The sequence below is a fragment of the Salvelinus sp. IW2-2015 genome, unplaced genomic scaffold (assembly GCF_002910315.2).
Source record: "Salvelinus sp. IW2-2015 unplaced genomic scaffold, ASM291031v2 Un_scaffold211, whole genome shotgun sequence".
NCBI classification, from domain to species: Eukaryota; Metazoa; Chordata; class Actinopteri; order Salmoniformes; family Salmonidae; genus Salvelinus; species Salvelinus sp. IW2-2015.
The window spans coordinates 228,340-250,009 of record NW_019942525.1 but is presented as its reverse complement, the minus strand read 5'-3'; the positions used below and the strand labels follow the sequence as shown (position 1 = coordinate 250,009).

The 21,670-nt window shown below is 42.5% G+C and overlaps 1 protein-coding gene across 5 annotated transcripts in view; it reads left to right on the top strand.

Annotated features, from left to right (window-relative positions):
* The first annotated feature begins 18,827 nt into the window (after positions 1-18,827).
* Positions 18,828-21,670, top strand: part of LOC112068181 (TGF-beta-activated kinase 1 and MAP3K7-binding protein 2) — a 77,302-nt gene continuing 74,459 nt past the window's right edge. For all 5 annotated transcript variants that reach the window (XM_070438065.1, XM_024135252.1, XM_024135250.1 and 2 more), the window contains exon 1: positions 18,828-19,133. The gene's annotated coding sequence lies outside the window, so the exon portion shown is untranslated. The remainder of the gene's footprint in view (positions 19,134-21,670) is intronic.

Here is a 21,670-nt window from a genome sequence, read left to right as displayed (position 1 = left end):
GGACAATAATTGATTAGAAAGAGAAAATGCTAAATCATTCTACGCTGTACTTTTGCATCATCTAATTCGAGATCTGATACATTGAACTCAAAGCTGATATTTATGCTTGCTGCAAATTTTGGAATAACACATTTAGTAAATAACACACTACATGAATATGAAAAGAAAAAATACATATAGAAACAAACTCAAATGTACTATAAAAGAAGGCTAGGACAAAGAGAATAAACATAGTTCCTGAAAATCCTATCATCATTAGATGGCAACTTTAAACATAAACACTCCGACTATAAAAAGCACTGTCCACACATAAAACATGCATTGTTTCAGTCCTGTAAAACTTATGATGGTGTACAGATGTGAGAGAAAGTGCACTGGACTTTATAGATGAATGTAGAAAACACAAACAAGCCAAGAGCAGCGGAGGCAGATCTGATCACACTGAGCAAAAACACAGCAAAGGGAAACAAAGCAAAAGGGACAATCGTAGCTCTAATTCCTCCAAATGTGTCATGCCATAGTACATCAGCACAAGATAACATAACAGTAGCACTTATCTTGTATCACACTGTCAGTATCTAACTAGATATAATTATTTCATATGTTTATAGAGAAGATTCACTTCTAAAAACTAGGAGCTATCAAGTTGACAAGCAAGTTGTGGTAGAATGAAATCTTAGTGATTCAGGCTCTCTTGGACAGAGGTTGCCCATCTATCTAACCCTGAGGGTATTAATATATACATATATATAGATGAAGTCGGAGTTTTACATACACTTAGGTTGGAGTAATTAAACTTGTTTTTTCAACCCCCACAATTTTTGTTAACAAATTATAGATTTGGAAGTCGGTTAAGACATCGACTTAGTGCATGGACACAAGTCATTTTTCCAAGAATTGTTTACAGATAGATTATTTCACATATAATTCACTGTATCACAATTCCAGTGGGTAGAAGTTTACATACACTTAAGTTTGACTGTGCCTTTAAACAGCTTGGAAAATTCCAGAAAATTATGTCATGGCTTTAGGAAGCTTCTGATAGGTCTATTGACATAATTTGAGTCAATGGAGGTGTACCTGTGGATGTATTTCAGGCATACTTTTCAAACTCAGTGCCTCTTTGCTTGACATCATGGGAAATTCAAAAGAAATCAGCCAAGAGCTCAGAAAAACAATTGTAACCTCCAACAAGTCTGGTTTATCCTTGGAGCAATTTCCAATGCTGAAGGTACCACATTCATCTGTACAAACAATAGTATGCAAGTATAAACACCATTGGACCACGCAGCCGTCATACGCTCAGGACAAGAGACACTTCTGTCTCCTAGAAAGGAACGTACTTTGGTGCGAAAAGTGCAAATCAATCCCAGAACACAGCAAAGGACCTTGTGAAGATGCTGGAGGAAACAGGTGCCAAAAGTATCTATATCCACAGTAAAACAAGTCCTATATCGACATAACCTGAAAGGCCGCTCAGCAAGGAAAAGCCACTGCTCCTAAACCGCCATAAAAAAGCCAGACTACTGTTTGCAACTGCACATGGGGACAAAGATTGTACTTTTTTGGAGAAATGTCCTCTGGTCTGATGAAAACAAAATAGAACTGTTTGGCCATAATGACCATCGTTATGTTTGGAGGAAAAAGGGGGAGGCTTGCAAGCCGAAGAACACCATCCAACGGTGAGCATGGGGTGGCAGCATCATGTTGTGGGGGTGCTTTGCTGCAGGATGGACTGGTGCACTCAAAAATAGATGGCATCATGAGGCCGGAAAATTATGTGGATATATTGAAGCAACATCTCAAGACATCAGTCAGGAAGTTAAAGCTTGGTCGCAAATGGATCTTCCAAATGGACCAATGACCCCAAGCATACTACCAAAGTTGTTGGAAAAATGGCTTAAGGACACAAAAGTCAAGGTATTGGAGTGGCCATCACAAAGCCTGACCTCAATCCATAGAAAATTTGGGCGGCAGAACTGAAAAAGTGTGTGCGAGCCAGGAGGCCACAAAACCTGAACTCAGTACACCAGCTCTGTCAGAGGAATGGGCCAAAATTATTGTGGGAAGACTGGTAGAAGGCGACCCGAGAACGTTTAACGCAAGTTAAACAATTAAAGGCAATGCTACCAAATACTATTGAGTGTATGTAAACTTTGACCACTGGGAAATGTGATGAAGAAATAAAAGCTGAAATAAATCATTTCTCTACTATTATTCTGACATTCACATTCTTAAATAAAGTGGTGATCCTAACGGACGTAAAACAGGGAATTTTTACTAGGATTAAATGTCAGGATTGTGAAAAACTGAGTTTAAATGTATTTGGCTAAGGTGTATGTAAACTTCCGACTTCAACTGTACCTATTCTAGATATATATACCCATGTCTAGATATATATATACACAACACACAAAATTATGTGGACACCCCTTTAATTGTGGATTCGGCAAATTCAGCAACACCGGCTCTGACAGGTGTATAAAAATCAAGCACACAGCCATGCAATATCCATAAACAAACATTGGCAGTGAATGGCCTTACTGAAGAGCTCAGTGACTTTCACGTGGCATCGCCATAGGATGCACCTACCACAAGTCAGTTCGTCAAATTTCTGCCCTGCTTGAGCTGCCCGATCACTATAACTGCAGTTATTGAGAAAGTGGAAACGTCTAGGAGAAACAACGGCTCAGCCTGAAGTTGAGAGCTTCAAGTCCTTGGTGTCCACATCACCAACAAACTAGAATGGTCCAAACACACCAAGACAGTCATAACGAGGGCACGACAAAGCCTATTCCCTCTCAGGAGGCTGAAAAGATTTTGGCATTGGTCCTCAGACCTCAAAAGGTTCTTTCAGCTGCAACATCGAGAGTATCCTGACTGGTTGCATCACTGCCTAGAACTGAACTGCTCGGCCTCCGACTGCAAGGCACTACAGAGGTTAGTGCGTACGGCCCAGTACATCACTCGGGCTAAGCTGCCTGCCATCCAGGACCTCTACACCAGGCGGTGTCAGAGGAAGGCCTAAAAATTGTCAAAGACCCCAGCCACCCCAGTCATAGAATGTTCTTTCTACTACGCATGGCAAGCAGTACGGAGTGCCAAGTCTAGGATCAAAAAGCTTCTCAACAGTTTTTACCCCCAAGCCATAACACTCCTGAACAAGTAATCAAATGGCTACACAGACTATTTGCATTGTCCCGCTCCCCCCCCACCCCTCTTTTACGCTGCTGCTACTCTTTGTTTATCATATATGCATAGTCACTTTAACTATACATTCATGTACATACTACCTCAATTAGCCCGACTAACCGGTGCCTGTTTATAGCCTCGCTACTGTATATAGCCTCGCTACTATTATTTTTCACTGTCTTTTACTGTTGTTTTTTATTCTTTTACTTATCTATTGTTCACCTAATACCTATTTTTTACTTTAAAATCGCACTGTTGGTTAGGGCCTGTAAGTAAGCATTTCACTGTAAGGTCTACACCTGTTGTATTCGGCACACGTGACAAATAAACTTAGATTTGATTTGGATTTGAAGTGGTAGGCCACACAAGCTCACAGAACAGGACCGCTGAGTGCTGAAGCGCGTAGCGTGTAAAAATAGCCTGTCCTCGTTGCAACACTCACTACCGAGTTCCAAACTGCCTCTGCAAACAACATCAGCACAAGAAACTGTTCATCCGGGAGCTTCATGAAATGGGTTTTCATGGCCGAGCAGCCGCACACAAGCCTAAGATCACCATGCGCATGCCAAGCGTCAGCTGGAGTGCTGTAAAGCTCGTTGCCATTGGACTTTGGAGCAGTGGAAACGTGTTCTCTGGAGTGATGAATTACGCTTCACCATCTGGCAGTCCGACGGACACATCTGGGTTTGGTGGATGCCAGGAGAACGCTACATGCCCCAATGCATACTGCCAACTGTAAAGTTTGGTGCAGGAGGAATAATGGTCTGGGGCTGTTTTTCATGGTTTGGGCTAGGCCCCTATTCCAGTGAAGAAATCTTAATGCTACAGCATAAAATGACATTCTAGACGATTTCTGTGCTTCCAACCTCAACCCCATCAAAGACTTTAGGGATGAATTGGAACGCCGACTGCAGGCCAGGCCTAATCGCCCAACAATCAGTGCCCGACCTCACTAATGCTCTTTGTGGCTGAATGGAAGAAGGTCCCCGCAGCAACATTCCAACATCGAGAGGAAAGCCTTCCCAGAAGAGTGGAGGCTTTATAGCAGCAAAGGAGGGACCAATTCCATATTAATACCCATTTTTGGAATGAGATGATCGACTAGCATGTGTCCACATACTTTGTTCATGTCGTGTATATATATATATATATATATATATATATATATATCACTGCTCAAAAAAATAAAGGGAACTTTAACAACACAATGTAACTCCAAGTCAATCACACTTTTGTGAAATCAAACTGTCCACTTAGGAAGCAACACTGATTGACAATAAATGTCACATGCTGTTGTGCAAATGGAATAGACAAAAGGTGGAAATTATAGCAATTAGCAAGACACCCCAAAAAAGGAGTGATTCTGCAGGTGGTGACCACAGACCACTTCTCAGTTCCTATGCTTCCTGGCTGATGTTTTGGTCACTTTTGAATGCTGGCGGTGCTCTCACTCTAGTGGTAGCATGAGACGGAGTCTACAACCACACAAGTGGCTCAGGTGTGCAGTTCATCCAGGATGGCACATCAAGCGAGCTGTGGCAAAAAGGTTTTGCTGTGTCTGTCAGCGTAGTGTCCAGAGCATGGAGGCGCTACCAGGAGACAGGCCAGTACATCAGGAGACGTGGAGGAGCCGTAGGAGGGCAACAACCCAGCAGCAGGACCGCTACCTCCGCCTTTGTGCAAGGAGGTGCACTGCCAGAGCCCTGCAAAATGACCTCCAGCAGGCCACAAATGTGCATGGTGTAGCATTGGCTTCACAAGGTCAGGATCTCATCTGGTACTATGCAGTCAGGCCTCTGCGAGCACATGGAGGCTGTCGCCACAGATGCCACCCACACCTATGACTGACCCATCGGCCAAACCCGGTCAGCTGGGAGATATGTTGCAGGAGCAATACGTTCTCCACGCGTCTCCAGACTCTGTCACGTCTGTCCGTGCTCATGTGCTAGCACTGTTGGAACCTGCTTTCACTGTGAAGAGCACCAGGGCAGAGTGGCGAATGCCGAATTGGTGTTCTCTGGCATGCAAACGTCCATGCCGGTTTGGGCTGTAAGCACACCCACGCTGTGGCGCGAGCCCATGCATCCAGCGTGCATGAGCTTGTGTCGTGACCGTTTGAGCAGACACATGCACATTGTTGCCTGCTGGAGGTCATTTTGCAGGGGCTCTGGCAGTGCACCTCCTTGCACACAAGGCGGAGGTAGCGGTCCTGCTGCTGGGTTGTTGCCCTCCTACGGCCTCCCACGTCTCCTGATGTACTGGCCTGTCTCCTGGTAGCGCCTCATGCTCTGGACACTACGCTGCAGACACAGCAAACCTTTTGCCACAGCTCGCATTGATGTGCCATCCTGGATGAACTGCACTACCTGAGCCACTTGTGTGGGTTGTAGACTCCGTCTCATCTACCACTAGAGTGAGAGCACCGCCAGCATTCAAAAGTGACCAAAACATCAGCCAGGAAGCATAGGAACTGAGAAGTGGTCTGTGGTCACCACCTGCAGAATCACTCCTTTTTTGGGGGTGTCTTGCTAATTGCCTATAATTTCCACCTTTTGTCTATTCCATTTGCACAACAGCATGTGACATTTATTGTCAATCAGTGTTGCTTCCTAAGTGGACAGTTTGATTTCACAAAAGTGTGATTGACTTGGAGTTACATTGTGTTGTTAAAGTTCCCTTTATTTTTTTGAGCAGTGTATATATATATATATATATATATATATATATATATACACGACATGAACAAAAGTATGTGGACACATGCTAGTCGATCATCTCATTCCAAAAATGGGTATTAATATGGAATTGGTCCCTCCTTTGCTGCTATAACAGCCTCCACTCTTCTGGGAAGGCTTTCCTCTCGATGTTGGAATGTTGCTGCGGGGACCTTCTTCCATTCAGCCACAAGAGCATTAGTGAGGTCGGGCACTGATGTTGGGCGATTAGGCCTGGCTCGCAGTCGGCGTTCCAATTCATCCCTAAAGTCTTTGATGGGGTTGAGGTTGGAAGCACAGAATCGTCTAGAATGTCATTTTATGCTGTAGCATTAAGATTTCCCTTCACTGGAACTAAGGGGCCTAGCCCAAACCATGAAAAACAGCCCCAGACCATTATTCCTCCTGCACCAAACTTTACAGTTGGCAGTATGCATTGGGGCATGTAGCGTTCTCCTGGCATCCACCAAACCCAGATGTGTCCGTCGGACTGCCAGATGGTGAAGCGTAATTCATCACTCCAGAGAACACGTTTCCACTGCTCCAAAGTCCAATGGCAACGAGCTTTACAGCACTCCAGCTGACGCTTGGCATTGCGCATGGTGATCTTAGGCTTGTGTGCGGCTGCTCGGCCATGAAAACCCATTTCATGAAGCTCCCGATGAACAGTTCTTGTGCTGATGTTGTTTGCAGAGGCAGTTTGGAACTCGGTAGTGAGTGTTGCAACCGAGGACAGGCTATTTTTACACGCTACGCGCTTCAGCACTCAGCGGTCCTGTTCTGTGAGCTTGTGTGGCCTACCACTTCAAATCAAATCAAATCTAAGTTTATTTGTCACGTGTGCCGAATACAACAGGTGTAGACCTTACAGTGAAATGCTTACTTACAGGCCCTAACCAACAGTGCGATTTTAAAGTAAAAAATAGGTATTAGGTGAACAATAGATAAGTAAAGAAATAAAAACAACAGTAAAAAGACAGTGAAAAATAATAGTAGCGAGGCTATATACAGTAGCGAGGCTATAAACAGGCACCGGTTAGTCGGGCTAATTGAGGTAGTATGTACATGAATGTATAGTTAAAGTGACTATGCATATATGATAAACAAAGAGTAGCAGCAGCGTAAAAGAGGGGTGGGGGGGGAGCGGGACAATGCAAATAGTCTGTGTAGCCATTTGATTACTTGTTCAGGAGTGTTATGGCTTGGGGGTAAAAACTGTTGAGAAGCTTTTTGATCCTAGACTTGGCACTCCGGTACTGCTTGCCATGCGGTAGTAGAAAGAACATTCTATGACTGGGGTGGCTGGGGTCTTTGACAATTTTTAGGGCCTTCCTCTGACACCGCCTGGTGTAGAGGTCCTGGATGGCAGGCAGCTTAGCCCGAGTGATGTACTGGGCCGTACGCACTAACCTCTGTAGTGCCTTGCAGTCGGAGGCCGAGCAGTTCCAGTTCTAGGCAGTGATGCAACCAGTCAGGATACTCTCGATGTTGCAGCTGTAGAACCTTTTGAGGTCTGAGGACCAATGCCAAATCTTTTCAGCCTCCTGAGAGGGAATAGGCTTTGTCGTGCCCTCTTTATGACTGTCTTGGTGTGTTTGGACCATTCTAGTTTGTTGGTGATGTGGACACCAAGGAACTTGAAGCTCTCAACTTCACGGCTGAGCCGTTGTTTCTCCTAGACGTTTCCACTTCTCAATAACTGCAGTTATAGTTGATCGGGGCAGCTCAAGCAGGGCAGAAATTTGACGAACTGACTTGTTGGTAGGTGGCATCCTATGGCGATGCCACGTTGAAAGTCACTGAGCTCTTCAGTAAGGCCATTCTACTGCCAATGTTTGTCTATGGATATTGCATGGCTGTGTGCTTGATTTTATACACCTGTCAGCAGCCGGTGTTGCTGAATTTGCCGAATCCACTAATTTAAAGGGGTGTCCACATAATTTTGTGTGTGTGTATATATATATCTAGACATGGGTATATATATCTAGACATGGGTATATATACAGTTGAAGTCGGAAGTTTACATACACCTTAGCCAAATACATTTAAACTCAGTTTTTCACAATTCCTGACATTTAATCCTAGTAAAAATTCCCTGTTTTACGTCCGTTAGGATCACCACTTTATTTTAAGAATGTGAAATGTCAGAATAATAGTAGAGAGAATGATTTATTTCAGCTTTTATTTCTTTCATCACATTCCCAGTGGGTCAGAAGTTTACATACACTCAATTAGTATTTGGTAGCATTGCCTTTAAATTGTTTAACTTGCGTTAAACGTTTCGGGTCGCCTTCTACCATCTTCCCACAATAATTTTGGCCCATTCCTCCTGACAGAGCTGGTGTAACTGAGTCAGGTTTGTGGGCCTCCTGGCTCGCACACACTTTTTCAGTTCTGCCCACAAATTTTCTATGGGATTGAGGTCAGGGCTTTGTGATGGCCACTCCAATACCTTGACTTTGTTGTCCTTAAGCCATTTTTCCACAACTTTGGTAGTATGCTTGGGGTCATTGTCCATTTGGAAGATCCATTTGCGACCAAGCTTTAACTTCCTGACTGATGTCTTGAGATGTTGCTTCAATATATCCACATAATTTTCCGGCCTCATGATGCCATCTATTTTGTGAAGTGCACCAGTCCATCCTGCAGCAAAGCACCCCCACAACATGATGCTGCCACCCCATGCTTCACCGTTGGGATGGTGTTCTTCGGCTTGCAAGCCTCCCCCTTTTTCCTCCAAACATAACGATGGTCATTATGGCCAAACAGTTCTATTTTTGTTTCATCAGACCAGAGGACATTTCTCCAAAAAGTACAATCTTTGTCCCCATGTGCAGTTGCAAACCGTAGTCTGGCTTTTTTATGGCGGTTTTGGAGCAGTGGCTTCTTCCTTGCTGAGCGGCCTTTCAGGTTATGTCGATATAGGACTTGTTTTACTGTGGATATAGATACTTTTGYACCTGTTTCCTCCAGCATCTTCACAAGGTCCTTTGCTGTTGTTCTGGGATTGATTTGCACTTTTCGCACCAAAGTACGTTCCTTTCTAGGAGACAGAATGTGTCTCTTTCCTGAGCGGTATGACGGCTGCGTGGTCCCATGGTGTTTATACTTGCATACTATTGTTTGTACAGATGAATGTGGTACCTTCAGGCATTTGGAAATTGCTCCCAAGGATAAACCAGACTTGTGGAGGTCTACAATTGTTTTTCTGAGCTCTTGGCTGATTTCTTTTGATTTTCCCATGATGTCAAGCAAAGAGGCACTGAGTTTGAAAGTATGCCTTGAAATACATCCACAGGTACACCTCCAATTGACTCAAATTATGTCAATATGCCTATCAGAAGCTTCTAAAGCCATGACATAATTTTCTGGAATTTTCCAAGCTGTTTAAAGGCACAGTCAACTTAGTGTATGTAAACTTCTGACCCACTGGAATTGTGATACAGTGAATTATATGTGAAATAATCTATCTGTAAACAATTCTTGGAAAAATGACTTGTGTCATGCACTAAGTCGATGTCTTAACCGACTTTCCAAATCTATAATTTGTTAACAAAAAATTTGTGGAGGGGTTGAAAAACAAGTTTTAATTACTCCAACCTAAGTGTATGTAAACTTCCGACTTCATCTATATATATGTATATATATATATACCCATGTCTAGATATAGATGGGCACCTCTGTCCAAGAGAGCCTGAATCACTAAGATTTTCATTCTACCACAAACTTGCTTGTCAACTTGATAGCTCCTAGTTTTTTAGAAGTGAATTCTTCTCTATAAACATATGAAATAATCATATCTAGTTAGATACTGACAGTGTGATACAAGTAGTGCATCGTTATGTTATCTTGTTGCTGATGTACTATGGCATTGACACATTTGGAGGAATTAGAGCTACGATTGTCCCTTTTGCTTGTTTCCCTTTGCTGTGTTTTTGCTCAGTGTGATCAGATCTGCCTCCGCTGCTGCTTGGCTTGTTTGTGTTTTCTACATTCAGTCTATAAAGTCCAGTGCACTTTCTCTCACATCTGTACCACCTCATAAGTTTTACAGGACTGAAACAATGCATGTTTTATGTGTGGACAGTGCCTTTTTTAGTCGGAGTGTTTATGTTTAAAGTTGCCATCACATGATGATAGGATTTTCAGGACTATGTTTATTTCTCTTTGTCCTACGCCTTCTTTTATAGTACATTTGAGTTTGTTTCTATATGTATTTTTTCTTTTCATATTCATGTAGTGTGTTATTTACTAAATGTGTTATTTCCAAAATTTGGCAGCAAGCAGTTAAATATCAGCTTTGAGTTCAATGTATCCGATCTCGAATTTAATGAATGCAAAAAGTACAGCGTAGAATGATTTAGCATTTTCTCTTCTAATCAATATTGTCCAAACACATTGTTGAAACTGAAACACTGTACATATGAACATATTAATAATTTGTCATTGAATCATATTGATAAGATAATTGTCTTTTAATGCACTGTTATTGCGGAAATATTTTGTGGTAAATGAAAAGTATATATATTTGTTCTTTTTTAGACACTAAAGATATGGCAGGTAATGAAAGTTATAAGCCAGATAAAGCTCTTTTTAGGAGTTCTTACACACAGTATAACTAATACCCATTGTTGCATGTCTTTCTGTCTTTTCCAATCCAGAACTTAAGCACTTATTGTCACCTTCTCAACAGTATGTACAGAAAGACAGACACTCCATTTGCAAAGTGCTCCTGTGATGCATCAAAATGCCTTCCGAGATGTTTGTTTAGGACTCTTGCGCATGTAGAGGCACTCTCTTAGCCTGGTACCAGATCTGTTTGTGCTCTTCCAACTTCATTGTTTAGCATGACAATGAGTGACAATGAGTGACAAAGATAGTACAAACAGACTGGCATTCAGGCTAGTGCTCACTGACCTCCAAGATGAAGCCAATTTACCCATTTAACCAGAGCATTTATGGTATGCGTTTCCTGTTTTGAAAGAAAATATCTGGTTGGCTATACTCTCACCATGCCATTTAAGTCTCACAGAAAGACAAAAGGCAACACAATTGTTTGTACATATTTATGTCACGGAGCGCTCCTCATCTCTCAGTTTTAGTAAGACATGAAGTGTTCCACTCTGTTGTTGTGCTCTCTACACTACATCCCCCGGGCTCCGTGGCATGAAACAACAGTGCTTTGCAGGTGTGGGTGTCTGTCAACTCTAAAGAATTTTCTGTGTATTTTGTGTGTGTATAAATGTGTGTGTGCACACAGAAGACGTTCAAAATAGACACATGGCCTAAATGTATTGTGGTTCCATAGCTTTCATAAGAAAGGTAATGGCACAGAGCAAGAAATAAAAAGAATACATTTCTTAAGCGGCTTTTAGCTACTTTGTCCTAATTTAACTGTACAAATGACTGTTAAATTAGATATAAGTTGTGTATATTTATTTTACATCCTCTATTGTAATAAAATCTCTTTTGCTTCAGATAGCAAGTCTCTGGTTCATTCCAATGTCCTGAGTTTGAGTTTGTGCAACTAGAGTATGAGAGATGTGTCAGTGTCACACTGTCTGATAACTTTGTGTCATTGGATCCTATCCACAGGGTCTGTGGCATAGCAATTTAAATCTAGCGTAGCCTATTGTTTTGAGCCAAATAATGTTAATTTGGCTCAAAAATTGTGTCAATTGGAATGCATGGCTCAAATGTGAAGACCCATGGTTTAGATTTCACTGGATTTGTAGTATCTTGATTTCTTGATATTGAAATACTCAACTATGGTCATGCTCACATACAGATACAGTACACCTCGGATGAAGAGAAAACATACGTAAGTTGTGTTCTCTTGTTTGCCCACATGGTGTCATCAGTGGGTATATTTGTATGGCGTGATTTTCCAGCTGCAATCCAGTCCGGTGACATTGAAAACTGTCATTATGGGGTCATTTTTAATAGTCTGACTGGACGGTGTTTTGAGACACCTTATCTTAAGCCGTGCATAAACTAACTATGATCAAAGCAAGTGCAAATGCAATAATATGTTTTTTCTCAAAATTTCACCAGCTTTAATTCCACTTTCTGGAGTCTGCCCACAGTACCTTTTCAAGCAACTGGAAAGATAAAGGGGAAGATATGGTAATTGTGAATGGTTTTAAATACATTTTCTTCATGAAACTTCCTGAGACTTTTTATATAGTTCTGTGTTTAAAAATCAAGCCCTGTCACATTCACTATCAACACTGTGTTATTTATCTGCATGGGATTCCATGAGATGTGTCAAATGGGTGCCACATTTAAGATCATTTTATAGGCTGGAGGCCGCTGGAGACTCGACAGTGGGACCAGTGCAGGCAGGGCAAGTTGAGAACTGACATCAATCATGCAGTGATGGTGAACAGACAGAGGCTGAGTCCCAGATAGCACCCTATTGCATTTATAGTACACCCGAGTGAACTCCCAGGCCCCTTACTTATTACTTGTCCTACCACTTAGAGAAATGTATGAGCTGGAGGGTTCTACGCAGAATGTATTAACACAGATGTGATCCCATTTCCACTCTGTCTTAAGGTGCCCCTCCCACACAAATGGGTTCTTCGGCTGTCTCCATAGTTCGCCTATAATGTGACCCTTTTTGGTTCCCGGTAGAACCAGTGGTGTAAAGTAATTAAGTAAAAATACTTTAAAGTACTACTCAAATAGTTTTTTTGGGGTATCTGTACTTTACTATTTATATTTTTCACAATTTTTACTTCACTACATTCCTAAAGAAAATAATGTACTTTTTACTCCATAAATTTTCCCTGACACCCAAAAGTATTTGCTACATTTTGATTACATAAAAATGGACCAATTCAGGCATGTATCAAAAGAACATCCCTGGTCATCCCTATTACCTCTGATCTGGCGGACTCACTAAACACACACATGCTTAGTTTGTAAATAATGTCTGAGTTTTGGATTGTGCCAGGTATCTTTACTTTTACTCATCTTTACTAATCTTTAATCTTTACTATAACCCTTTTTGGTTTCAGCTAGAACCCTTTTGGGTTCCACGTAGAACCCTCTGTGGAAAGGATTCTACATGGAACCCATAAGGGTTTTACCTGGAACCAAAAAGGGTTCTTCAAAGGGTCCTCCTATGGGGACAGCCAAAGAACCCTTATGGGGACAGCCCCGCTTGCCAAGCGTATTTCCCCCAGATTCTCAATCCAGTGAGACTGAAAATGTCTGAGTAGCACAGCAGTGGTCAACTCGCCATACAGCAGCCTAACACTGATTCCCTGGACACATGAGTCACATTCCTCCCATCCACTGTCTGATGCTTCTTTTATAGAGGCTCAGTGGCCCATATGAGGCAGAGACCAAAAGACAGACAGGCAGTAAAACACCTGTGGTGTCAGCACCAGTGGAGAGGCTACTGCATTTGTGAAGGCCACACTCTTAGAAAAAAGGGTTCCAAAACGGTTTTTCAGCTGTACCCATAAGAGAACCCTTTTTGGTTCCAGGTAGAACCATTTTTGTGTTCCATGTAAAACCTTTTTTGGTTTCAGGTAGAACCTTTATAGATTCCATGTAGAACCCTCTGTGATAGCACCTTTTTTCTAAGAATGTATTATAAGGGAGCCACATGGGCATCAGTTATGGATGTGGAGTCCACTGCTTGAAGTGCCACTGAGGAATAATCTGATGGGCGAGGTCACCTAGAAAGAATAAGTTTCCATCCTCCTTGTTTGGGGGAAGATCATACTAGCCTAATGGGGATTGGCTAGGGGCCTTACCTCGGGGAACATCCCAGGGGAGAGATGATGGTTCCTGGTTGTGTGTGCCCTCTCAAGAAACAGGCTGTGGTAGTTGTGAGTGTGTTTCCTCAGTCCCCTCAGGTTGGGAGGGAGGAATGCTGGGCTGATTTACAGAGGGTCAGGCTGACTTCGTTGGGGGGCGCAGCAGATCTACGTCTGGATCTCAGCCACTCCACTGTTTGCAGAGGCACTGCACTGCTTGGTGGGTATGTTTGACAACAGAAATGTTCTCACACCCATTTAAACTCATGCAAAGTCATGCAATTTATTGGTTTTATTGGTTAAAGCTGGCATATGAACAAAGATTTTAGAAACCAGTTCAAAGCTGTTGAATTAAAACCCAAATTCATTATCATTAATAAACTCTAATATATATTTGGTGATATCTTATTACATTGTTATAACAACATCAGGCACTTACTAAGCATACTGTATTATTGCTTGGTTAGATACTGAAAACTGATATGGAGTGCAAATTCTCCCTATACCTATAAGTACTGTTCGTGCTCTGTAAAACTCTTAAGGGAGAATTCTGAGCAAGCTACAAGGGTGTCAGTTTCTCTGTGCTTAGAATGTTCTGTCCTACACCCCCTCGTGTTGATGATCACTGAAGAGGACCGGGTAACATTCCTGTCCACCTCCCCCTTCGCCTCCCCTTAAGACACACACACACACAACCCACAAGCCCTCCGCCCCCTAAGCACCCTCTTCCTCAAGCCTTGTTTCACACTTGTTAGTAGGAGAGCAACTATACCTGCTGCAAGGTCAGTGGACACTGGATTGGCACATTGGATGCCTAAAGTTTGCTTGGAGCGGAACAATGAGTGGAGACCCGCTGCCGCTGCAAGATAAATCTCCACTGTTGACCCGTGACAGGCTGTCCTCAGACCGTGAGAAAAGGACCTCTTTCCATGCCAGGAATGTGGGTGGCCAGCTTTGTTTCCCAAGAAGCGCGACACAGCACATAGCACCACCACACGTAGTGGTGTGGTTTTTTTGGGGGACAGAAACAGTATTTTTTTGGGACAGAAACAGTATTTTTTTGCATGAGCTGCACTTTTCCCCTCCTGCCCCCCTATCAAGTTGTCACTGTGATAATCTGTGTGCTCCAGACCAGTACAGCATGTGCATGAGAAGGGAGTGATTTGGTAACAGTGTAAAGCTCCTTATAACATTCTGTGACACATTCTTCACTGTGACGCGAGGCAGGGCGACAGCCAGGGAGGACAGCCAGGGCCACTCCCTTCCCTCTGGGTCTTTGACTGGGAGTTGCCAATGCAGTGTACAGTGTCCACCTGCATCCCACGCATGGCACTTACAGAATGAGACAAAGTCACTGCTTAAACTGGTAAAGACATTTTAAAACGTTCCCACATTTTTGGAAGTATTTTTTAGAATCTTTTGCTGACTCACGGACTTCTCCTCCCCTTTGACATACACATGGGGGGTGAGGACTTAGAGATGTGTGTATCAGCCATTGTTAACAGAAATGAATACTCTGTGAAAGGGCTGAGAGGGAGGATTTTGTCTGTGCTTCGGGGCTTTCAGCTCAGTTGGCTCCACTCGCTCAGACCCCAGAGTCAGGAGGTCATGGTCTGTGCAGATAACAGGGGCCACAGTGTGTGTGCGTGTGTGTGTGTGTGTGTGTGTGTGTGTGTGTGTGTGTGTGTGTGGTGTGTGTGTGTGTGTGTGTGTGTGGTCCGTGTAAGACTGAGTGAGTGTGTGTGAGTCACTGCATTACGCAGACACACGAGACGCCATATGTTTCCACCCAGTCCACTGAAGAACAAATGCGCCGTCCTTTTTCACGAGAGGATTCAGCAAGCGTCTGTTTTCCCACTTACCCCATGTGTGGGTTAATGCAACAGAGCAATAGACTCGGTCCACATCAATTAAGTTGTAAAAACTTAAATGGGACACCTGTTTATGATGTCCTCACAGACACATTCAACCATCCATTTAACACTGAGGGCAGACTAAATGACACAGAACAGCACATAGAGCACCAGAAAGTGGAAACAGGACCTGTCCTGTATAGATGTGTTTACAATCTCCTGGGAGGAGAGGAGGGTGACACAGTCTAGTGACACAGTCTATGTGATTTATAGATGTGACCCCCAGTCCTGTCATACAGATGTAGGATCTTAACAGGAAATGTGAACTATTATGTGGATTATAATTAATGGACATTTTTTGTAGGTGTCATGTTGGTATAAAGGGATTGGAGGCAAGTGCAGGAATGCGTAATAGGGTTTTTAATTTACCCAAATTACAACATCCATGTAAAGCCGGAGACGAAGACCAAACAAACATGTATACAAAACACATAGTTGAACCCAAACAAAGAGACAGGAGTACCCTACGAATAATACATACGGGGCAGACCGCGTAAACATACACGCACGCACACAATGAATCCACACGGCGACGAAACCCGTAATCATCTGCGCAATACAAGTGGCACGAAAGCCAAAACAACACAGCACAGTACTCACACGACCAAGGCATGGTAACAATAATCGCAGCCCAATGGTGAACCAAAAGGGCACATTTTTACCATTTTATACAATAACAAATCAGGGAAATGGGACCAGGTGGTGCGTAATGACACAGTTCACGGAGAGATCCTGACATACCCCCCCCCCCCCCCCCCCCTCGACCAGCAGCGGGACGACACCTGCGCTGGAGGACGAGTACAGGAACCGCGGGTCAATTAGGACCCGATGCAGTTGCCGAAGTTGTGTCGTCGTCGGACGGGCAAGTTGCAACTGCTGAAGTTGCGGTGGTGCCGGACGGAGCAGTCACAGCGTCGTCGGACTGCCCATTCCCGCTGTCTCCCTTAATGGTCGATTATTCTGTCACGCTGGTATGAATGATTCGGGAGACAGGCGCAGGGATGTGTAATAGGGTTTTTTATTCCACCCAAATTACGGCGTGCCATGTAAAGGCACGGGGACGAAGACCAAACAAACACTATACAAAACACAGGGTTGAAACCCAAACAAAAGAACGAGGAGTACCTCGAATAAATAACACAAGCACACAATGATTAACACACGGGACGAGACAAGTAATCATCTGCGCAATCCACAATGGCACGAAAGCCAAAACACACAGCACAGGTACTCACGCACCAACGGACATTGAAACAATAATCGAAAAGACCATGGTGAACAAAGGGCACATATATACAAATACAATCAGTGGGAATAGAGGCCAGGTGTGCATAATGAAAGTTCCGGAGAGATCCGTGACAGTAGGGGTTGATGCAAATCAAGTTGGACGTTTTAAAGTGGAAATTGCTAACTTTAGAAGCCTTTTTAAACCTTGAGTACACTACAGATTTGAATTTCCTGCTGTGCAGAAAATGATCAGGAACAAAAGATTGATCAAATAAAGATCCTATATCTGTCACGATCGTCGTCTGGAGAAGGAGAAGAGGACCAAGGTGCAGCGTGGTAAGTGTTCATTATTTTAATTAAAATATGAAACACTTAACAAAACAACAAAAACGATAAACGAACAGTCCTGTAAGGTGAACAAACAAAACAGAAAACAACCACCCACAAACACAGGTGGGAACGGGCTACCTAAGTATGATTCTCAATCAGAGACAACGATAGACAGCTGCCTCTGATTGAGAACCATACCAGGCCAAACACAYAGAAATACAAAACAAGGACAACATAGAACACCAGACATAGAATGCCCACCCAAACTCACGCCCTGACCAACCAAAAAAGAGACATAAAAAGGATCTCTACGGTCAGGGCGTGACAATATCTGTAGCTGCCCATCCATGTTCTTCTCTGAAGGAGTGAGTGGCTGTGTTCCAGAGCATGAAATCGGTGATGAATCGTGAGTAAATTATGACTGACAGACTGATCTACAAATAATAATGAGTAGTTATTTATGATGCAAAGTGATTTGTAGATCAGTTAGTTGGCAGTCGCTGATTGCAATGCAGTCAGCCCAATGTGTGAATGATGCCCCCTAAACACTTGATTGCCCAAAGTGAACCCAAACAGCCCTATTGACCTCCTCCTCACTCCCATATGTCCTCATTAACCATGACAGGTACCAGGAATGTTAAATCCCCACTTCCACTGCCCAGTTCAATTAGTGGAGAGTTTGGCATGTCATTAAAGTTCTGTTAACACTGAATAGTTTTGTTCCATCTTTGAAGTGTGAATGCTCTCACTACATAAAATCATGTCATGAGGGTAAGTGTGATGAGGAATGGCGGCTGGTGGCTTAGTGATTGGGCCAGTAACCGAAAGGTTATTTGTTTGAATCCCTGAGTATTTGCCGATGTTCACTTGAGCAAGGCACATAACCCTAATTGCCCTTGTAAGTTGCTCTGGATAAGACCATCTGCTAAATTACTAAAATACATTTTTTTTTATATAAATGGGGTGGGGATCAATAAGTATAGAAATACCTACAGACTTACAGTAAAGCAAGATGTTTATGTCCATAAGAGTTATTTAGTACTAGATCAATAACCACTGAAGTGAACCCTTCGCAGAACACAGTGCTACATTCGTTTTTTCCCTTGCTCTTTTGTAGCTCTCGCCTCCCCCGGAACTCCTCTCTTTGGGGGGCAAAAACACACAGTGACTACCCACATGACCATTATAACCTCCCACTGGCTCCCAGCTTTAGTATAGCTGTCCTCCGAGGGGAGGACCTGCTTACAGCTGACCACCAGCTGAAACAAGCTGTTTTTTTTTAGAAGGTGTTATTCTGGACATCATTTTTTGTTTACAAAATCACTTACAATCTGTTTTGTCTGTTGGATACCTTGAGATATTATGGGTGTGTATTATTATTATTATGGGTGAGATATCATTGTGGGTGTGTACTTACCAATTTACAGTATTTTTACTCTAGCAGCACAACTATTGTGACCTAATTTTCTCTGTTGTTCCATGAGACTCAGAGTGACACAGACCTAACCCCCACCTGTATTCCTCCCACACATCTGTTGATAGTTTCCATTCCAATAATATTACCACAAACTGTTAATTCTCTGTCTCTGCTTCTACAGAGGATTTAGCAATCATACTTCCTCTCCCCTAACATAACTTTCCCCTAGGAGGAAAAAGTAAAGTCTCGCGATAGGCGCTCGTTTGTGCAGCCGCCATATTCTGTGACAAGTATTTTGATTCGTATCTGTTGGAAGTAAGAAAAGAGAAATTAAAGGGGAGTAGAGGGGGTAAAGAAGAAGAGCTGTCAAAATAATTCCCGTGTGTCTGAAACAGCGAGGGCTGTAGTAACCCCCCACTCGAGTCAAAACAGAGAGGGCCTGGGTACCGTAGAAACTCCGTCTACGAAGTCCACCTCGCCGCTTTTCTTTCAGCACCACGGCCCTGTGGGAGATTCGGTGGCTGAGTTTCGGGTGTTGAAGGTGGCCCGGGGAGCGGCGGCGGAGACGGTAAGCGAATGCTTCAGAATAGGCCCAGAACCAGAAGTGGTTGAAGTTGTAGTTGAGTTGCTGTAAATGAAAATTCGGTCTAACAACTCCCTACTAACATGTTTGAAATGTATGTGCGAGCACATCCCTCTGGTAAGTAGAAAACGAAGAACAAACTTTCTGTTGTCGGCTTTTCAGGTGTGAACAAAAGTTTTTGACTGCATCTGGTGAGCTATTTCGTTTAGCTATGTGCGATTTGTTGTGTCCAGCATGCATATGTTATTACACATTTGTAATAAAATTTAGCTGTAAACCTTGAATTTATAGTCCGCTCATTTTAAAGCTGACGTGCATGTTTTGTAGCTTATACAGGCTACACTATAGTAGCTACATTTTTCCATTGAGAGTTCTTGCAAAACTTCTTCGTCAGCCATGGTGTTCCGAGTGCTACTAAATTGTAACACGGCCGTTATAATGCCAATATGATTATATTAAGTGTTGTGACCTCAAATAAGTTAGATTTATTTTTTGGAAATAGTTTTCAAAAAGTTAGTTAGCTTGGTAACGTAGCTAACATAGTAGCTCTCAAGTAGCGATAGTTCGTCTGGTAATTTACCCGGACGCTTGATGCTTCCTAAATTTAACAAGTTAGCTGCAGTTGTTGCCAGCATCTAAATGTGCAAAACATTGCTTTACAATTATATGATGGCCTGTCTATCCTATCTGCTGCATTGATGGGCCTCCCCAAATATTGCCTAGAGACATATTAGGAGTTCCGAATGGCATAGCACAGGCCCAATTTAATAAGTAGGCTAATCGAAAGTCTCCTGTAGACTACATGTTATGAATTGTATTGCTGCACGAATCGAATTACCTTGAGGTGTCAAACGCAATAACAGTAGCCTGCCCTGTACTTTCTCCTTCCCTTCTATGTAACTTATATGAAATATGTTTACACATTCTCTCAATTAGGCTATATGTTATAATTTTATAATTGTTTGTTCGCTCACTTATGTGATACAGATATATTTCTTCGTTAAAGTGAATGTAATCACTTAGTTTGATCATCTGGGCAGATTTGACCCATGTATTGAAATGTCCCTTCGGGAGTATTTCAGATGAGAGGTTTGACAGCTTTCATATGGATAGGTGCAGGGGAGCATGTGTGGGTGGTGGGTTTGACACATTACAATAATAATATATTTACTATCTTACCTTAATTATAGTTTGTTATCTACAAATACATAAATGGTTCAGGCCTTGTTTGCAATGGTTTAATGTAGCCTATTTGGCTATTTGTACACACTTTGCTCATAGTGTCTTTCAAAAGAATTAATACTTTATCACGTGCCCTGGCCTTTATAGGCTACATGTCAGCCAGTAACTGTTTTAACCACAGATTGTTGTTGCTCACTTGGAATTAAACAATATTCCCCTTGTAAGGCTTTTGTTTATTTAGGGCAAATCAATCATTGGAATATGAAGCTCAGCCTTCAACCACGCTAACTTTATGGGTACACAACATGGATACTATCTCCATGCATAGTAGTTGTCACTGCACACAAGGACCATCTTGTTATCTTGCCCTATTTTTGTCCATATAGGCTATTAATTCAGCTCTCTTGATTTAACTCTCTTCCAAATAATTGGGTGGTATTCCTGATATTCCATGTAATTAAAGTAAATGCCTGAATGTTCCTTTGTGGTATTCCTTTTGCTACAAAGTTAAAGTATTTAACAGTGATTTGTCAATAGCCTGGCTGTAAAAGGGTCTAGTGCAGTCCATTTAAATTACTACTAGGCTTTCTAGAATCTCTTCCCTATTGGTCTCCAATGGTTGTGTTGGTGTTGCTGATAGTGGTTTGGGTAGAGTATCATTCATTAGCAGCTTGTGCCTGTCTTGACTTGCAGTCAACATTGAACTTCCTGACCAATAAGCTGCCATGGCCAACTGTTTATAGGTGCAGACCCCTAACTGAAACCATGTGTGCCTGTAGCTGGGCAAATATATGTCGCTCGCTGAGAAAGGCCTGCTGATTTGCCACTCTTTGGGGGTGATAGTTTAACGTTTTACTCTGATAAGCGCTAATCCACAGATAAATCACAAGTTCGAACAAGACGATGACTGGAGTGGATGGATGTTCTGTGTAGGTCTTCATCAGAGATAATAAAGTTGTACATTCAGTTTTTCAATTATTCTGAAAGTGCAGTGAGGGGAGCACAGTATTTCTTCAATGACTTGGTGTTTTGTAAGTGTGAATGAAGGGAGATTAGGCTAAACATTTATATACAGTGTTGAGTTAATGAATAATAATGAAGTTGTTTGATGTTGTTTGCAAGCTCACGGTCAAAATATTGTCTCCCTGCTTAGTTTCCAAATGTGCCATTTGCAAACACACATTGGACAAGGTAGGTAGATGTTAGTCAACCAAAGCTGAAAAACAAAGAAAATGCATTGGTGTGCTTTTTTATTTCATGGACTAATAGTCCGTTCCTGTTGCTGTTGTATCTTTAAGGCTAATGGCATGGTGTTTCAAAATGTTATGGTTCAGTATTGC